Below are 19,605 nucleotides of genomic sequence, written 5' to 3' on the forward strand. Positions count from 1 at the left end.
CATGCCCCTCCCCAACTCGCGCTCACACCCACTACAGGGAGCATTTAAACCAAGTCACAATTAAACCAAGTTACTCTTAAACCAAGGTACCACTGTATTTGTCTATCTGCTTCATTGCTTATTTTAGGTGCAGTAAAGAAATTTTGCAAATGATATAAATACAGAAACTAGAAAAAGAGGTAAAAAATAAAAGAGTGCAATGTGTCACTTGTCGTATATAGCGCTGATCAGGATGAATGGATTATACGAATACACGCTCTGTAGACTCTGAATATAGGTAAGCAGCATCTACAAACCAGATAACAAATAAAGGATATGAGAATGCTTAGTCCTGCACTTGTAACCGCAAACACATTTCTAGGTCATGTCTCAGGAACACGGCTTTATACACATTCCTGCGTCTGCCCCCCTCGGCTTCTTTGCCTGAACAGAAGATAAATCAGGTTTTTGTGCTTCCTGTAGTGGAATCCCCTGAGGGTGAGGTTTTCTTCCTGGGAATCCCTGTTGACATCACCTCTACAAAGTGTAACAACTCCATAGCTGGGAACTTGCTGCAGCTGTCTGTGTCTGTTATGTGTCACACAGGCAAAGCTACGACAAGTACACAACTGGCAGTATAACCCTGGCCATAATCATCTTTGGCAAAAATATAGGGTTAAGGCCAGGTTCAGACTATGTAACTGTGCTGCTGTATTTGCGGCTGTAATTGTGCGGCGGTATTTTTGGTGGTTCATGCGTACGCTGGAAAGTATAGGATATACGGCTGCACAGTGCACACTATGTATGAATCTACGGCCCGATCGTAAACGGACCCGTAAAAAATGAACAAGACCATTGTTTGCGGCTGGAAACGCGGCCGTGGATTGACAGGCGGTCCGTACGGAGTACTTCAAAAATAGCCGGCAATGATGCCGAATGCCTCTAATAGTTAATATATTAAATTAATAAAACACATTTTCTTTGTAATAAAGTCCCTTTCGTTGGTCAATAATTTAATTCTAACGAATCCATCATTTTGCAATTAAATATACTGTTAAAATAAATATATATATAAATAAATGTATATTTATATATATATTTATTTTTTGACAGTATATTTAATTGCACAATGATGGATTCGTTAGAATTAAATTATTGAACAACGAAACTGAATTTATTTCATCGAAAATGTGTTTTATTAATTAAATATTAATTAGTACAGGAAGCTCCATAAGCCGTTAATTCATATTGCCGGCAATAGAGCTTTCTGTACTAATCATCACTTTACTTTAATGAAAACATCAAATGTTTCTTCTAATTATGTTATCACAATAGCATTATTAGAAGAAACATTTTGAATTATATGTGTGCTCAGCTGATTGGCTGATCGCACATATAATTAGCGGGTCCGCAGCACAGTGACTTCATTGTGCTGCGGACCAGCGAAGAGACAACATCGGGGTGAGTATAGAGCTCTCCCCACCCCCTCCCCAGCACTGCACCCCTCCCAGCAAGGAAGGGGGGGTCAGTTAACTCCTTCCTTGCTGGGATGGGTGCAGTCTGACATCAGTCTGGCCCCCAAGGGGTTAAGGGGGATGCAATACATCCTCCCTTAACCCCTTGGGGGCCAGACTGTAAGCAGTGATCTGTAAAGATGCTGCATACTGTAAGGTGCACAACACCGCTCACAATGATGGGTGTTGTGCTCCTGTTTGTGTGTTTCTCCCTTTTTGTTTTTCAGATATCGGTATCCTGGGGATTACGTTGGATTCCGTGGACTACGTCGATGACCAGCGTTTTGTTTTTTTTTTAATAAAATGGTCAATGGGGGGTGTGGGGGTGTTTTTATTTGAATAAAAAAAATTTTTTAACTTGTGTCTTGTCTTTATTTCTTTACTTTATAGACTTAGTAGTGGAAGCTGTCTAATAGACGGAATCCATTACTAAGTTGGGGCCTAGTGTTAGCCGGTATAAAATGGCTAACACTAACCCCCCATTATTACCCCAGTACCCAATGCCACCAGGGGTACTGGGAAGAGCCGGGTGCCAGTGGTCCCGGAGCGTCAAAATTGGCGCTCCTGGACCGGGCGGCAGCAGGCTGGTAAGATTTAGGCTGGGGGGGGCCTAAACCAATGGCTCTTCCCACCCTGGTGTTACCAGGCTGCTGTCGTTTGGTTTTTAACCCGGCTGGTTATAAAAATAGGGGGGACCCTATGCGTTTTTTTTTTAATTATTTATTTATTTAAAAAAAACAACGCATAGGGTCCCCCCTATTTTTATAACCAGCCGGGTTAAAAACCAAACAACAGCAGCCTGGTAAGACCAGGGTGGGAAGAGCCATTGGTTTAGGCCCTCCCCAGCCTAAATCTTACCAGCCTGCTGCCGCCCGGTCCAGGAGCGCCAATTTTGACGCTCCGGGACCACTGGCACCCGACTCTTCCCAGTACCCCTGGTGGCATTGGGTACTGGGGTAATAATAGGGGGTTAGTGTTAGCCATTTTATACCGGCTAACACTAGGCCCCAACTTAGTAATGGATTCCGTCTATTAGACGGCTTCCACTACTAAGTCTATAAAGTAAAGAAATAAAGACAAGACACAAGTTAAATTTTTTTTTTATTCAAATAAAAACACCCCCACACCCCTCATTGACCATTTTATTAAAAAAAAATAATAATAAAAAAACGCTGGTCATCGACGTAGTCCACGGAATCCGACGTAATCCCCAGGATACCGATATCTGAAAAACAAAAAGGGAGAAACACACAAAAAAACACACAAACAGGAGCACAACACCCATCATTGTGAGCGGTGTTGTGCTCCTTACAGTATGCAGCATCTTTACAGATCGCTGCTTACAGTCTGGCCCCCAAGGGGTTAAGGGAGGATGTATTGCATCCCCCTTAACCCCTTGGGGGCCAGACTGATGTCAGACTGCACCCATCCCAGCAAGGAAGGGGTTAACTGACCCCCCCTTCCTTGCTGGGAGGGGTGCAGTGCTGGGGAGGGGGTGGGGAGAGCTCTATACTCACCCCGATGTGTCCTCTTCGCTGGTCCGCAGCACAATGAAGTCACTGTACTGCGGACCGGCTCTTTATATGTGCGCTCAGCCGATCAGCCAATCAGCTGAGCGCACATATAATTCTAAATGTTTCTTCTAATAATGCTATTGTGATAACATAATTAGAAGAAACATTTGATGTTTTCATTAAAGTAAAGTGATGATTAGTACAGAATGCTCTATTGCCGGCAATATGAATTAACGGCTTATGGAGCTTCCTGTACTAATTAATATTTAATTAATAAAACACATTTTCGATTAAATAAATTCAGTTTCGTTGTTCAATAATTTAATTCTAACGAATCCATCATTGTGCAATTAAATATACTGTCAAAAAATATATATATAAATATACATTTATTTATATATATATAAATTTATTTTAACAGTATATTTAATTGCAAAATGATGGATTAGTTTAATTTTAATTATTGAACAACGAAAGGCACTTTATTACAACGAAAATATGTTTTATTATTTTAATAGATTAACCATGAGAGACATCGGCATTAGTGCAGAGGATCGCAAACCCCGGTAATAGCAATTCATGTAAACTGTGTTCCCTGCTTTCCCAGATGCATCCAGAGGTGTTTGCATCACTTTAAGATTTTATTTGTTATATTTAGTTGAACCAGATTTCCAAGTAAATGACCGTATGTTTTGAGCCGCATGTCTATTTTTTTCCCACGGCCGTAGTTTCATCCGCACATTTACAGCCGCATAAAAAATACAGCCGCACAGTTACATAGTGTAAACCTAGCCTTATATTGTTGAGGTTAAAAGGGACAGTAAATGTACAGATCGGCCATTGTTGGCAGGAGAAGGGCTGTGTTGCCCCTTACTTTTCTTCTTCTTCTTCTCCTCCTCTTACTTACTAATTATTTAAAAAAATCTATATATTTTATTTAATAAAAATACAGAGGTGATGTAAGAGAAATTTTTCTTTTTCTTGCCAGAATACCCCTTTAAATTGTTATGCAGCTGAATACCACTGATTGGATTGCCTTTTTAGGGTATGTTCACACTACAAAATCTAGTGGAGATTTCAAGCAGATTCTGCCACACGGTGTCCACCTGAAGTTCCGCCCACCCGACATGTCAATTCTTTGGGCAGACGGCGGAATTTGCAGGCGGACGGTCTATGGGACGGCCAGAACTCAAGCGAAGGATGTGTGTCTTCGTGTGGATTCAATATTGTTAACATACCCCTAGTCTGGGGAGAGGCTGACTGAAGTATATAGATTCAGCAATCTACATGAAAGCATTCACTACTTAGAATGCAGACCATGTACCGCTCAGCACAGCACAAATGAAGATCTGTAGGCAAGTTGTGGTTTAGCAATATCTTAACTTTAGTAACTCTAGTAATCTACTATATTTCTATTTACTGTAGGCCTTTTCTTTTCCGCTCTTTGTCCATCAATCAGCAACACGGGACGATTATCGTTCGCATTAACGGCCTGCAATCGTTCACCCATTTACATGGAACGATAATAGTTTCTTATGATCGTTCTTGCGGTCGTCTTGTCCTCGCTATTGTGTTCGTTGTTACTGCGAACGACCGAACAACCTCTTATTTAATGCGAACGATTTGCAAACGAGCAGCGATAAAAGCAGGTCCAGGTCTTATTAAGCGATCAACGTTTTCTCGTTCGTCGCTTAATCGTTAACTGCTATTCAACCGAACAATTGTCATTCAGATCCGAACAATGTAACGATAATTCGAATGATAATCGTCCCGTGGAATAGGGCCCTTAAAAATCTTATTCAGTATTCTACCTTGTTTTGTTTCTTGTCTAGCACTGAATTGATGTATTGTTCTGCAAGAGAGTGGACCTGGCAGCTTGACCTATGACCTCCTTGACATACATACAGTTGTCATCCGTTGTTCTGTACATACCTATTGTACTTACTTCCCCTTGTATAGAGAGGCAGTATTAATGTTTAGAAATCTTATAGCCGGTTAGGGAAAAATCTAATGTATATAGAGTTCCAAACTAAGTTTGAACCGAACCATAGGACCTATAAACATGGGGTATTAAGGCCCCCCCTACACATAAGTCAATACTTGCTCATTTTGGCAGGACCAACCAAATATGTAATGTGTTTGAATGCCTTCCTTCTCCTCCAGGAATGTCAGATTTCAGCTTCCTGATACTTTTGTTTTCTGGGAGATATGCTACCGCCAAAAGAGTCTGGCAGTGGCTTACTTTCTCTAGAAAAGACTGGGGCAGGGTAAGAAAGGGAAACAATCAAAACTACCCTAGAACTACTGACTGCTGTTAGCATAGCCGACTTGGAAGAGGAACCATGTTACAAAATGCTAGGACTGTCCCTCCATTAAAAACTATTGGGGTAAAGTTTTGGACATAATCCAAAAAATAACTGACCCTACCGGATGATCCTACTACTGTCAATATTACCAGGATCCCTAAAACACCTCTTTTAGCCACACACATTGGCTAAACACACATGTGCTCTCTATGTGGAGGGGAAGGGCAACCAGACAGCTAGCACTGGCTAAAGCCCCTATTACACGGGGCAATATAGAGGAGCAAACAAACACCGACCTGTCAGGTCACCACTTGCTTGCTCCTCGTTCCCCGCTCACTGCCTCCGCTATTACACGCCGATAGTAGCCTCGTGTAATAGGGCCTTTATTCTTCCCAGAAAAACAGGTTTGGTCAGGGAAAACACACCTGATCCTTCTCTCCACCAAATGGCTGCCTTTTAAGGTCCTTTTACATGTCCCAATATGGGGCCATGCAAAAACACAGGCAAGCACCTATCACCAAGATTGGCGCTCATGTGTAGTGCCTTTAGAAGGCCTTAAGTAGTCGCGTGACTGGGGCTACACAATCAATCACTGTATTGTTAATGCAGCTATTTAACCCCTTAATGACGCATGACGATTATACTCGTCATGCGGCCGTTCAGGGTAAACAGAGAGGGCTCCCGGCGTGAGCAATCTTTGCAGCCCACGGGCCCCGATAGCTATGTGCAGCTGGGGACCGGGGGTATAAGCCGGTGTGTCCAATCGCTGCTCCCGGCTAATTAAATATTTAAATGCAGCTGTCAAAGCTGACAGCTGCATTTAAATAGTATCTGTGCCCCTCTCTCTGGTGTCTGGTGGGGGATCTACCCCCGCAATGCGATCGCGGAGGGGAGATCCCTTGTACTGAGCCGGCCCGGGCTCAGCGTCTGAATGACGCTGATCCTGGCTCGGCAATCAGTGTATCTGGTCTGCTGCAGACCAGAGTAATAGAACACTGATTTGATGGATCATTGCTCTATTATATACAGTATTGATCTCAATGGGACATCAGTGCTGTGTATATAGAAGTCCCCCAAGGGGACTTCTAATTGCTGTATGTAAAAAAAAAAACAAAGGCTATATTCACACATCCGTTGTTCTGTCCGCAATTGCGGATAGAACATAGGACCTATGGTATTCAATAGCCTCGTTCACGTGTCCGTAAAACAGGACATGCTGTAATGCGGACCGCATTTTGTGGCACGGATCACTATGCTAATGAAGCGTTAATATAGTGCTCCGTGAGGCATGGAGCACTACAGATGCACATTAGTAATGCGGGCCGCGGTCACGGGTTGCACTACAGAAGTGTGAATGTAGCCTGAGTGTTTTTATTAATAAAAAATCCCCTCCCCAATAAAAGCTTAAATCACCTAGGGATGGTCCGAATCCGAACGCTCGGCATCAGATTCCCGCTGTCTGCCCGCTCCGTGGAGCGGGTGGATACAGCGGGAGGACCGCCTGGAAAACTGGGATACAGCCTATGGCTATGGCTGTATCCCAGTTTTCCAGGCAGTCCTCCCGCTGGATCCGCCCGCTGCACGGAGCGGGCAGACAGCGGGAATCATTACCGAGAGTTCGGGTTCGTACGAACCCGAACCGAACTCGGTTCGGACCATCCCTAAAATCACCCCCCTTTTCCCATTTTATAAATAAAAATACATAAACAAAAAAATAACATATTTGGTATCGCCGCGTGCGTAATCGCCTGAACTATTAAATTATCACATTCCTGATCTCGCATGGTGAACGGTGTAAGCGCAAAAACCTGCCAAAGTGCAAGATTGCGCATTTTTGTTTACATCAAATCCAGAAAAAAAGTAATAAAAAGTGATTGAAAAGTTGCATATACGCAACAAAAGAAAGAACAGATCATGGCGCAAAAAACGACACCTCACACAGCCCCATAGACCAAACAATAAAGGCGCTATAAGGATGGGAATAGAGCAATTTTAAACACATTTAAGTTTTGGTTTTTTTAAATGTTTAAATTTTTTAAAAGCCATCAAATAAAATAAAAATCATGCAAGTTACATATCGTTGTAATCATACTGACGTGAGGAACATACCTAACATGTTGGTTTTAACATAGGGCAAATGGCGTAAACGCGAAACCCCTCAAAATAAAAGGAATTGCACCTTTTTTTTCAATTTCACTGCACATATAATTTTTCCTGGTTTTGCAGCATATTTTATAGAAAAATCAAGTGTGTATTTGCAAAGTATAATTGATATCGCAAAAAATAAGGGCTCATGTGGATCTGTAGGGGAAAATATGCAAGCGCAGTGGCCTTTTAAACATGAGGAGGAAAAAAGAAAAGCACAAAAATTAAAAAAACTGGCTCCATCCTTAAAGGGAACCAGTCACACAAAAATTGGCTATAAAGCTAAGGAAACGTGCTAGTAGATCAGCCAGCACGCTTCCTAACCATCCCCCTGTACCCTCCGTCCCATGAACATAGAGCCCGCAAAGTTAGTTTATTAGTCTCCCAGGATCTATGCAAATTACCATCTAAGTAGTCACAGTGGGCGGGTGGCTTCTTCAAGTAGTCACTGTCCTGGGCCTGTTATCACGCCCCTCGGGGCGTGTGTAGAAAGCGCCGCATAGTGACGTCATTAGGGGGGGGCGACACTGCACGTCGGCCTTGCCGACGTCTTTACTAAGCTGCGCATGCGCAGTGCAGCCGGAGAAGACGCTGCGGTACTGCGCCTGTGCGGCGTAGTACAGCAGCGGCTCCACCCACAGTACTGCGCATGCCCAGAGGGGCGTGATAACAGGCCCGGGACAGTGACTACTTGAAGACACCCGCCCACCGTGACTACTTAGATGGTAATTTGCATAGAGACGGGGAGACTAATAAACTAACTTTGCGGGCTCTATGTTCATGGGACGGAGGGGACAGGAAGATGGTTAGGAAGCGTGCTGGCTAATCTACCAGCACGTTTCCTTAGCTTTATAGCCAATTTTTGTGTGATTGGTTCCCTTTAAAAGGGTTAAAGGGGTTATCCAGCGCTACAAAAACATGGCCACTTTCCCCCTACTGTTGTCTCCAGTTTGGGTGGGGTTTTGAAACTCAGTTCCAGTGAAGTAAATGGAGCTTAATTGCAAACCACACCTGAACTGGAGACAACAGTAGGGGGGAAGGTGGCCAAGTTTTTGTAGCGCTGGATAACCCCTTTAAACATATTACTATTTACACAAGGAGATATGTGGTTGATAGCGATAAATTTAAAGCCCGCACAAAAGATCTGAACACGCGAGGATCAGGCTTAGGCTACGTTCACATCAGCGTTTGACCATCCGGCAGCATTCCGTCTACCTTTTCCGTTTTGGAGTAAACAAGTCCCCATAGATTCCCATGATATATTAGTGTGCTCCGTTTGCACGCAATCCGTTCAATATCGTTTTTTTTTTTTAACGGAGAGAAAAAAATAGTGTTTGCAGTTTAAAAAAAATGGATCATGGACGGAAAGTGCACTTCTGTTTTTTTTTTTATTGTAGTCAATGAGGACGGATCTAAACGGAAGGTATTTCCGTTCACAACCGTTTGTTTTCATCTGTTTTTGTACTGAGCATGCGCAGAAGCAAAAAAACAAAGAAGAAAATTAAACTGATAGAAAAACAGATGCTGACTGATAACGGATGCTGACTAATGCAAACTGATGTACAAAAGTCAGTTTTTTTAAGCCAAAATACAAACAGACCATTAAAAAAAGATAAACATTTTGCAATCAGTTTGAATCAGTCTGCTCATCGGTTTATGCTCATCCGTTAAATTAATATGCACAGGTTTCTATGGATAGAAAAAAAGAAAAACGTTAGTGTGGCCGAGCCCTTACTGCAAAGTGAACAGTGTAAAAAAGAACTCTCAAAAGCTGCTGGTTTTTTTCCCCAATTTCAGCTAGAAAATTATTTATATATATATATTTTTTTTTTGTTTTGAAGTACATTTATGGTAAAATAAAGGAGGTTTTTGAAAAGCACTGCAATAAAGAAGCCCTCATTTGGCTCTGCATATGGAACAATATCAGTATATGAGTGGCACTATTTTAGGGAACTAATAGCAGACCTTGCTTTTCAATCTTGGACAAGCTCTTTAGATTTGAAAAAAAAAAACAAAACAAAAAAAAAAAACATGGCCCAGTGTCATTGTCTGTATGATGAAATATGTATTCAGAAAGGAGGAAACCTGAAGAAGGACATTAATAAAATGTATATGTATATATATATATATATATATATATATATATATATATATATATATATATATATATACACACACACACATACACATGCACCCAGGAATTTGTTCAGATACTAAACTCTTCTTCAGTAATGCGATCAGTTCTCAGCTGTCCTGTGGCTGTAACGTATCCATGTTCCTACACACATCTAGCTGTAAAATGACGGATTGGATGTTTGCTGTTAGTTTTCCTTGGATATGCTGAGTGACCTTGTGTGAAGGCTTTCCGGAAAAGCACAGTGAAAATGTCTCTTTGGATTTGACTCAGGGTCTGGGCTCTGAAAGCCGTCTGCTATGGACTGAGTCAGAGATGTGCTCACTGATTGGAAGATATGAATGGACGTACAAAATCATTAACCCTCAGAATACATATACCTCCACAACCAAGCATTAGCTCTACTAGATAAAGGAACTAGTAATGCATGCCCATTCAGCATGTGGAGCTAAATCCAGGTCAGTGTTACAAAGACCAGATTCACCTCACTACCTTAGGGCCCTATTACACCAACAGATTAGCTGACAGATTTTTTTGAGCCAAAGCCAGGAATGGACTATAAACAGTGAACAGGTAATAAAGGAAAGACTGAGAGTTCTCCTCTTTTCAAATCCATTTCTGGCATTGGCTTTAAAAAATCTGTCAGATAATCTCTTGGTGAAATAGGGCCCTTACTTTCATAACTGTAATTTTCTAATGGATCTCATTACATTTTATAGCAAGGGATTCAAAAATCATGCAAAAATCGTATCTACCTATATTATATATCTCTATTAGGGTTAAGAAAACATCGAGCACGCTCAGATTCGCCATATGCTGGATCCATGTTTTCCAGGACTCCCAAGGGCTGCATCCAACTTCTCCTATATCTATCTCATACACGTCACCTATGATCTAATCTCTTATGTGTCTGCTATATCCATCTCTATTGCATATGAATTTATTGTCTATAATCTATCTATTTATCTGTCTGCGATCTCTCATATCTATCTAAAGCCCCTATTACATGGGGCGATCTCTGGGAGCAAGTGAGCGCCAACCTGTTAGGGTGTCCGATGGGGGCCCAATAATAACTGTTTACTGGGCCTATTACACAGCTCAATAATCATTTAACAAGGGCTGCATGGACATCATTACCGATGTCCTTGCAGTCCTTGCTAAACTGGCATACATTACCTATCCATGCTCCTCTTGCAGTCCGCTTCTCCCTGAGTCCCGTGCGTTGCAGCTTCAGAGCGGCCTGTCTTAACTGACAGGTCTCTCAGCCAATCACTGGCTGCAGCGGTCCCAGCCAGTGATTGGCTGAGTGGCCTGTCAGCTAAGACACTGAAGCGATCTGAAGCTGTACCGCGCAGAACCCGGAAAGAAGCAGAGCGCAGGAAGAGCCCTGGACCATGGATAGGTAATGTATTTACTTTGCAAATCGTTATCCGCCAGCAGCGCACCGCTATTACATGTAGCGGTGGGCGGTCGGTGGCCGACAATTATATGTCCAAGTCTATATCAACGATCAGATGATGACAACCATCATCGGCTGATCGTTGTGTTTATTCCACGGAACGATAATTGGCCGGGTAGGGCCGATTCGGCCAATTATCGTTCTGTGTTATAGTAACCTTAGGTGAACGCTCACTTGCTTCTCGTTCCCTGCTTGCTGGCAGGGAACGAGACAATGAAAGACAACGATCAGCCAATATCATTCTTGTTGGCCGATCGTTGCCTTTCATTACTCAAAGTGATTATCGGCCGTAATAGCCGTTGATAGTTGCTTCATGTAATAGGGCCTTAACTCTCATCTATCTATCCACCCACCTAATGGTGGTTTTACACGGAGCGATAATTCGCCTGATAGCACGATTAACGATTTTGAATGAACAATGTTTTTTTTATAACGATCAGTGTTTAGACAGAACGATACATTGTACGGAAAAATCGTTATGCGATCGTTTTGCGATCGCTTAAGCCTATCTCACACATAGGTGAAATCGTTGAAAAAAATCTTTATACGGAACGATCTGCGAATTTTTTGCGAACGATCAACGACGATTTGAGAACATGTTGAAAGATCAAAATAAACGATTTCTCGCACGTCGATTGATTGTTCGCTGCGTTTACACGTACGATTATCGTTCAAATTCGAACGATAAATCGTTCCTTGTAAAACCCCCATAATGCTTATCTATCTCATATCTATCATCTATCTCTTTCATGTCTATCTCATATGTATTTTTATACAGATATTTACATTGACTAAAGAATTGATGCAGAAATGTTTGCCCAAGTGCTCACACTTTACCACACCCTAAAGTCTGACTTACCCCAGGGATTTTAGATGGCAGTTTTCTTAAACACACTTGGTCTCTGGAGGTTGGCAATCTGGAGGACAGTACCATATGTTAAAGGGATAAACTGCAGACAATTGACATATTGATCTTTGCCTTGCTCTGTGACCTGGGCTGCCATTCCATTGATGAGGTGAGAGCTGTTTGCAGACCTATTGCAGGCAGTATTTGCTCGGTTATGCACATCTGTCCTTTGTCATGAAGAACTTTACAAACAAACCAATAACTACACCTGATGATGACTGAAAAAACTATCCAGAACAGCAAGCCGATGTTTCTGCACATATGAGCAGAAAAAAAAAACTGTTTGCATTTAGTCTACAGATAAGGTACATTTATGATGGGGGAGTGGAAGGGACAACTTTGTGTGTGTGTGTGTGTGTGTGTGTGTATGTGTGTATGTATGTATGTATATATATATATAAAAAAAATTTATTTTTATGTGTAACATGTCTCATGACATTGACCAGGCGCTCTCCGGTCTGACACACCTGGTTTGGATATTGAGCAGATTTTGCTTTACAGCCTTGCTCTATCATGAGCCTAGCACATCCTTTGTTGCAATCATTGTTTTTAATCTAGAAACAACAAATGCACTTCCACAACCCTACCAAGTTAAACAAGAGTTAACCGGAGCCTGCCTTGAATTCCCTACCCCCTCAAAGCCCCCTCTCTCCCATCCCCCAGCTCATTTAGGACACCTGCTTTTTGTTAGGCTCTCAGCCTCTGGATAGCTTTCAGGAAGCCAGGGGGGTTGTGGGGGGTCCAAATTAGATGGGCCAACTCCCTCTCCATTGCCCCCCTTAACCAACTATGACCTCTGGGACAGGCAAGGCAGAAAGACTAAAAGGGAAAGCAAATTTTTATTGCTGTATTTTATATTTCAATGGTTTTCATAAAAAAAAAAAAAAAAAAAGATACAAAGCATAGTTTGACAGCAATTAAAGGAAATTGTCAAAATCTAGGGGATTACATAGCTCCAGAACAAACAACAAATTGGAACGTACAGCAGTGAGTGAAATCAACATTAGATATCTCCGCATAACAATACAAAGACCATCAAGGCGCCTCAGAGAAAACAAAATGTAATCAAAACGAAAGAAACAATGAAGATTAAAAAGGTAAATAAAAGAGAGAGAGGGCAAAAAGGGGAATAGAGAAGGGGTCAAGCCCCTTTTACACAAGCCAATTAAGTTGAAGCACTAGTTTTGGACAGTCGGCCCCTGATGAAATCATAATTATTGCTACGCATCGCCATGTCTGAATCCACACGATCAATCCAGCTGTACAGTTTATTAGGCCTTGTAAATCTCTCTGCTCCTTATAGCATGGAAGGGTCATGGAGAAACTTTTTGAGGTGAACTATAGTGAATGTGAATGTTGTGCAAAAACTTTCAACTTCTTTTTACACCAATACTAGGAATAAAAATCTTTTTATTTACCATACTAGGAAAAATGAATTTCATGAAGGGGTGTCACCCACCAATGCCCATCAATGAGAAACTAACAAATATAGGATCCTAGTCTGGTGGATGCCACCCATCTATGTACTACAATAAAAAAGTCAGCTGTGCTGTTCACCCTTATTTCCTGGAATAACTGGTTTGTAATGTAACCTTGCAATTACCTTACAGCTGCCTGTGAGTGCAGAAAACTTCACGTGTTTCCTTCTAATGTAAAAGACAATATATATAGTGCTTTGAGAAATGTCTATTGTTCTACTATTGTTGACCTATGTATACAGTGCATTATGTATATGCTGTATGTACTGTATTGTAAAGCATTGTATTGTGTACCACGCTGTTTGTATTTAATCTACTGTTGCACAATTCACTCTGAAGAGTCATTGTTACAACTTTAGGCTTGGTTCACACTACGTATATTTCAGTCAGTATTGTGGTCCTCATATTGCAACCAAAACCAGGAGTGGATTAAAAACACAGAAAGGCTCTGTTCACACAATGTTGAAATTGAGTGGATGGCCGCCATATAACAGTAAAGAAATGCCATTATTTCAATATAACAGCCGTTGTTTTAAAATAACAGCAAATATTTGTCATTAAATGGCGGCCATCCACTCAAATTCAACATTGTGTGAACAGAGCCTTTCTGTGATGGCCGCCATTTAATGGCAAATATTTGCTGTTATTTTAAAACAACGGCTGTTGTACTGAAATAATGGCCGTTATTTACTGTTATATGGCGGCCATCCACTCATGCCTGTATCAAAGTGGGTAAATGGGAGAGTATGAGTGATTTTCTCAAAAAGGCGTCCTCAGGAATAGGGCACCTTATATGATATCAGGGGTCATGCCAAGAATGAGGTCTTTGTGGAAATAACACTTACCTGCTTGGAGCTAAAGTTTATTTGTTAAATACATTTTTATAGTTCTTTTCTGTGCCACCGGGACTGACAAATATATAGCAGCCATGAAAGTATACTGTAACTTGCAAGCTGACAGTGCTCTTTAAGCAAACTGTAACCATTAAGTGTATGGTGTCATTGTGTGTGAGAACAAGAAAGCTTTTTGTTTTTCTTGCATGTTAAAGCTGCAGAAAATTTCCTATATACATTAGTCATTGTGTCCTCAAAAGAGAATACCTTGGTTTTCTGGCCAAACGTCAGCAACTTATTTCTTACGCAGTGTGAAAATACTGGAGGTTTTTCTGTGCTGTTGTATTCCTGGAACAGTGAAAAAAAGGGAATCAGGTAAAACAACAAGCATAATTTATGTTTACAATGCCACTATCATAAGTCTGCTTGGCAACAGTGACTGGAGGGGAGATGCATTTTTTTTCACATTAAGGGCCTGTTCACACTGTAGAAGCGGAAATTCTGGGTGGAATCCCCGCTGCGGACTGCCTGCTTCACTGCCTCAGTGGAGAGAGACAGAGAGCGGAGGCCCCCGATACTTAACATTGAGGCACTGAGGCAGGCGGAATTCTAAGCGTAGTACACGGCGGGGATTCCACTCAGAATTTCCGCCTGTTTTCCGCAGTGTGAACAGGCCCTAATTCTACTTGTCTCTCATAGGCTGTATCAATGTTTTGCTGAATACGACAGGAGATTTCCTGATGTATAAAGTAAGCGGATATCACGGACGTGGTCTAAAAAAAAAAAAGCCTCAGTGGCATCCGCCATACACAGAGTCCGAGATTTAAAAATAAAATAATTATATATATATATATATATATATATATATTGCACATTATTGTATTTTGACAGGATTCATATCAATGGAACAGTGCAGAAGTCTATGGATATGTTTAACCTAGACCCCAGACCATCACTTATGTTAATCTGTCAGATATAATAATATCTTTTTGTATAGCACCAACAGATTCCACAGCATGAAGTTCATGTTACACCGCTGACACTGTTAGATATCACCCATGAACCTTGAAAATCACTGAACGTGTGCATAAGGCCTTAGGTAGAGATGAACAAATCATAGGCTGTATCCATGTTTTCTAGGCAGCCCTGGGGCTGCCTCCACCTTCTCCAGACACTGGGAGACAAATGCAGAGCATTTGGCAAAGCGGCACTTACTGTAGATTTGTACATTTCTACTGTTCGGTCAAGACGACACACAGTACCTTTAGATAAATGCTTTCATTCCCCAGCGAAAAGTGTCAGAAAAACATTCCCAAGTTCCTGATCTTCTGAGGGCTGTAATACCCCCGCCCCCTTCCATCATTGACCCTGTATGCAGCTAATTGTCAATCAAGCAGAGTCAAGAATGGAAGGGGTAGTTAGATGTTAGTACTGCTTTCAGCTGATCAGGGGCTTGGAAAAGCCTCCCTGAAACTTTTTACTGTAGAAGAAAAGCATTTATGTACGTTCTGGAAGCCCAGAAGGATATTTGTAAGTTACTGTGTGTCTCCTTGATCTAACAGTGTCAGCATGTCAATTATAATGTCAATTATATAGGACAGATTTCCTTTAAGTATAGACTGCTTATTCAGGGTTAATACAGCCTTACATACTTTCTCTAATGTTCCTTTTGTGACATCACATGCCTATTAATCTATCATCTCATATCTATCTAAGGATCCTTCTGCAGCTATCACGTACCCATATATCTATCAATCTACATATCATCTATTTATCATAACTGAATGTAAATGTGTTCTTGATTATAGAATCATGCATAGATTGTAAGCATGGAAATCTCACATGTGTTATATGCATAGAGCTGTAACATGTGCCAGGCTTCTCTCCCGCCTCCTAAATCCTGCCGTTAGTCTTGAACACATAACTCTTTGTAGGTTTTCCAGAGTTTTCAGAGCAAAAGCACCTCATCTATCAAGCGAAAAATGTTCCCTAGTGGGGGCTGGTAAATCTGCTGCACAGAAACCTAACAATCTGCAGTTGACTGCACACAGGCCTGTAGATCCCCCACCCCTTTAATGTAAAAACTTTGCTATCTTGAGGAGGCCAAATCTAGCAGCATTATCAGTACTACAATTATTTCTGATTGCCGGCCCATTCCTTTTTTTTTTTTAGCTGTTTAGGAATCTGGCTCTAGGATAGGGGGTAACTAGGTTACTTCATGGCATATATGCAAGATATTCGTAAAAGAATCAATACGGCTGGCAACGAGTGGTGTAAAGGGCATAGTTACTGCTGACCTAAAGACAATACTGTTTAAAGGCCTTAAAGGTCAGCAGCCCATTTGGTTTAAAAAGTTACAACTGGTCGTAAAACCTTACTGGATGAGGTGTGCGTTCATTGTCCACAAAGAGGAATATTCCCCCCTCCCCAGTGACTCATGGGATGAGTGAGTCTCCCGGACGGCGGCTGTTGCTGCTCAGGGCAGGTAGGAGCAGTTCTGTGGTTTTTGGAGACTGACAAATTCTGCACATTCCTACTTTCATCAGAACAGAAGTTACCCCTCTCATTGTCGCCCTTCCTATTATACTTTCTGGATAATTTAACCCTTATGCATGGCTCATGGATGTATAGATTCGTCCGAGACACATAATCTAGTTTTATTTTATAACTTCATTAATATGAACTGAGCCCTGTGCCACAAATCTGCTTTTACTAAAAGCGGATCGTGTAAATCCTGTAAAAGTTGCAATGATTGTTAATCTGTCATCCAGCATTCTGTGAAAGGGATAAGGCTGTGTTCACACTTGTATCATGGAATGCACAATAGATATGATGATCGGCACACAACAAACCCCAATGTTCTATGCGGTGACCTTCATTTTACAAGGAAAAATAGTGCTGTTTGTGAGGCGGTGTTCAAACCTTCCTGATGAGTTGTGTAGGCCAAAAATGTATAAGGCACCTCACCATAATACAGGTACAGTTTTGTAAGTATCACAAGACTTCGAGAATGTTAAAAAAAAACCTTACAGCTGCTCTCTCCCAGAAACAGCAACACCCTCATCCTCCTTGTTTGTGTAAGGTATTGCAGCTCAGTTCCATTGAAGTGTAAATAGAGTTAAGTTGTAAAACCACACACAACCTGAAGACAAGGGTGGCGCTGTTTTTGGAAGAAAGCAACTAAATATTATAAAATCCTGGATAACCCAGAACTTTGTATTTGTCAAAACGGGATGCTGATGTTTACCACAGCATACTGTCAGCAGGTCCATTAAGTTTATTGGACCAAGGAGGACGCGTTTGCTCTGAGCTCTGATCGGGATTTTTTCCCACACTACCGCAACTCCGTTATGCCCACCGGGTCACGGAAGACCCCCTGCACGCCACAGGTGACACCACAAACCTTTCTGGCCCGCTTCGCCCGTCCGGTCCGGCAGACCCCGCCGACGTCCCAGCAACGCACCAAGATGGCCGCGGCGCCTGTGACAAGGAGCACCGCACAGAAAGCGACTCCCGCCTTCCCTGAACTGAGTCAGACGACCCCGGAGATCCTCCGGACACCGCTAGAGCTGGATGCAGTCTCCCCGTCCATGACTGATCAGGATCCGCGCTCCCTGCTGACCCCGGCCATGCTGCTGACTGAGGTGAGGTCTCTCCTTCATGCCCTCCCGACACGTGAGGACCTCACGGCTCAGCTAGCCCGCATGGAAGAACGCCATGCTGGCGACATGGCAGACCTTAAGTCCGGCATCACGGCAGTCGCAGCAGCTGTAACCGGACTGGAGACACGGCAGGCGGCACTAGACCAGGCCGTCACCACTCTGACCCCCCGAGTAGACACACAGGAGGCCATTTTACGGGATCTGATCTTCCATGTGGACGACCTAGAGAACCGGGGCCGACGTAACAACGTCAAGATTCGCGGTCTCCCGGAGGAGATTGGCCCGGATCGTCTCACGGGTACAGTGCGGTACATTTTTAATAAGTATTTGGGGGACCCCGGGGATACCCATATTGAGATGGACCGGACACACAGAGTGGCAGGCCCGCGCCCACAGGAGAAAAACCGCCCCAGAGATGTGCTGTGTCGCGTCCATTATTACCAGCAGAAAGAGGCGCTGCTCCAGAGAGCATGGGAACTGGGCCCTATGGACTTCGAAGGAGCCGAGATCACCCTTCTGCCTGACCTATCTAGGCGCACCCTAGCCATGCGCAGGATGCTGCGGCCTCTCCTGGACGCTATCCGTGATTCTGGGGCATCCTACAGGTGGGGATATCCCTTCCATCTGATTATACGGCAGGCGAACACCACCTATATACTCCGCACACCCGCAGATCTCCCGGGCGCACTTCAGCTGCTGGGCCTTGCCTCGCTGCACCTGCCAGACTGGACACTCCCGGCCCTTCCGCCCTCGGCCTTTGGCCCTCCACCAGGTAGTCGCTCCCCACGGGCGGAGACACGCAGGTCGCGATCACCGATGAGGAGGGGACCCCGTTCCCCACGCCAACGCGACCCTCACTCTCCCGCGCACCCCCCGGTTGGAATCTGCTGAAGAGGGGCCCCGCTATGCTTCGTGCCTCTGACACAGCTGGCCACGAGACTGACTGCCCCACGCTATTCCATGGACTCGCCAGCTAACAGGGGGTTAGCAGGTTGCTTACCCAGTGTTGGTGCATGACCACCTCAAGAAGTCGATAAGGGAGAGATGCCTTTTCTACCCTGTTACTAGCCCCAAAGGGGGCCCTGTTGGATTGCTGTTGCTATTACTGAGCCTCCCTCCCACCCCATCTCTGCATCGAGCGATGGCCACGCTGGGGATACCAAAGACTCTTGTATCATAGGGACAACGGCAACATGGTGATATCCGGTGCTATGACTCTCACCCCCCTTTACGTATAGGGTATCCATGTATCCCACCGTCGGATGATTATTTGTATGCTGCTGTATCCTTCCCACCCCCCGCCCCCCCTCCCCCCCTCCTCCCCCAATCCCCCCTCTCCCCGCCTCCCCCTGCCCTCTCCTTAAGCTGTTCTCCCCCAACCTCCCCCCTCCACGACCCGCCCCTCCCTGGCTCCTACTCCCCCCCTTCCTATCCCTGGTACTTTGTTCCCTGGTTAACTGTTGATTTTTTGCAGGACTCGCCGAGGATATGACGACTTTCCTCCTCCCTCAGTGGTTGGCTCGGTGTACAGGCATGCGCAGACCCCGAGTCGATGCCGCTCATATGAGTGTGTGCCCTCTCTGGGGTGTATCTGTACCCCCACTCTTCCTTCTCCCTTTTTCCACTCCCTGGCATTCTCCTGGGGTTTCCTGGCTCCCTCCTCTCTCTCCCCTC

The 19,605-nt window shown here is 43.5% G+C and overlaps 1 long non-coding RNA gene across 1 annotated transcript in view; it reads right to left on the minus strand.

Annotated features, from left to right (window-relative positions):
* Nucleotides 1-207: 207 nt before the first annotated feature.
* The window catches only part of LOC138773068 (uncharacterized), a 62,232-nt gene continuing 42,834 nt past the window's right edge, over nucleotides 208-19,605 (minus strand). The window contains exons 2-4 of the long non-coding RNA XR_011359873.1: nucleotides 14,537-14,617; nucleotides 11,911-11,968; nucleotides 208-288 (exon numbers count right to left, since the gene is read on the minus strand). This is a non-coding gene — a long non-coding RNA (uncharacterized lncRNA). The remainder of the gene's footprint in view (nucleotides 289-11,910; nucleotides 11,969-14,536; nucleotides 14,618-19,605) is intronic.

The sequence above is a fragment of the Dendropsophus ebraccatus genome, chromosome 14 (assembly GCF_027789765.1).
Source record: "Dendropsophus ebraccatus isolate aDenEbr1 chromosome 14, aDenEbr1.pat, whole genome shotgun sequence".
Classification (NCBI taxonomy): Eukaryota; Metazoa; Chordata; class Amphibia; order Anura; family Hylidae; genus Dendropsophus; species Dendropsophus ebraccatus.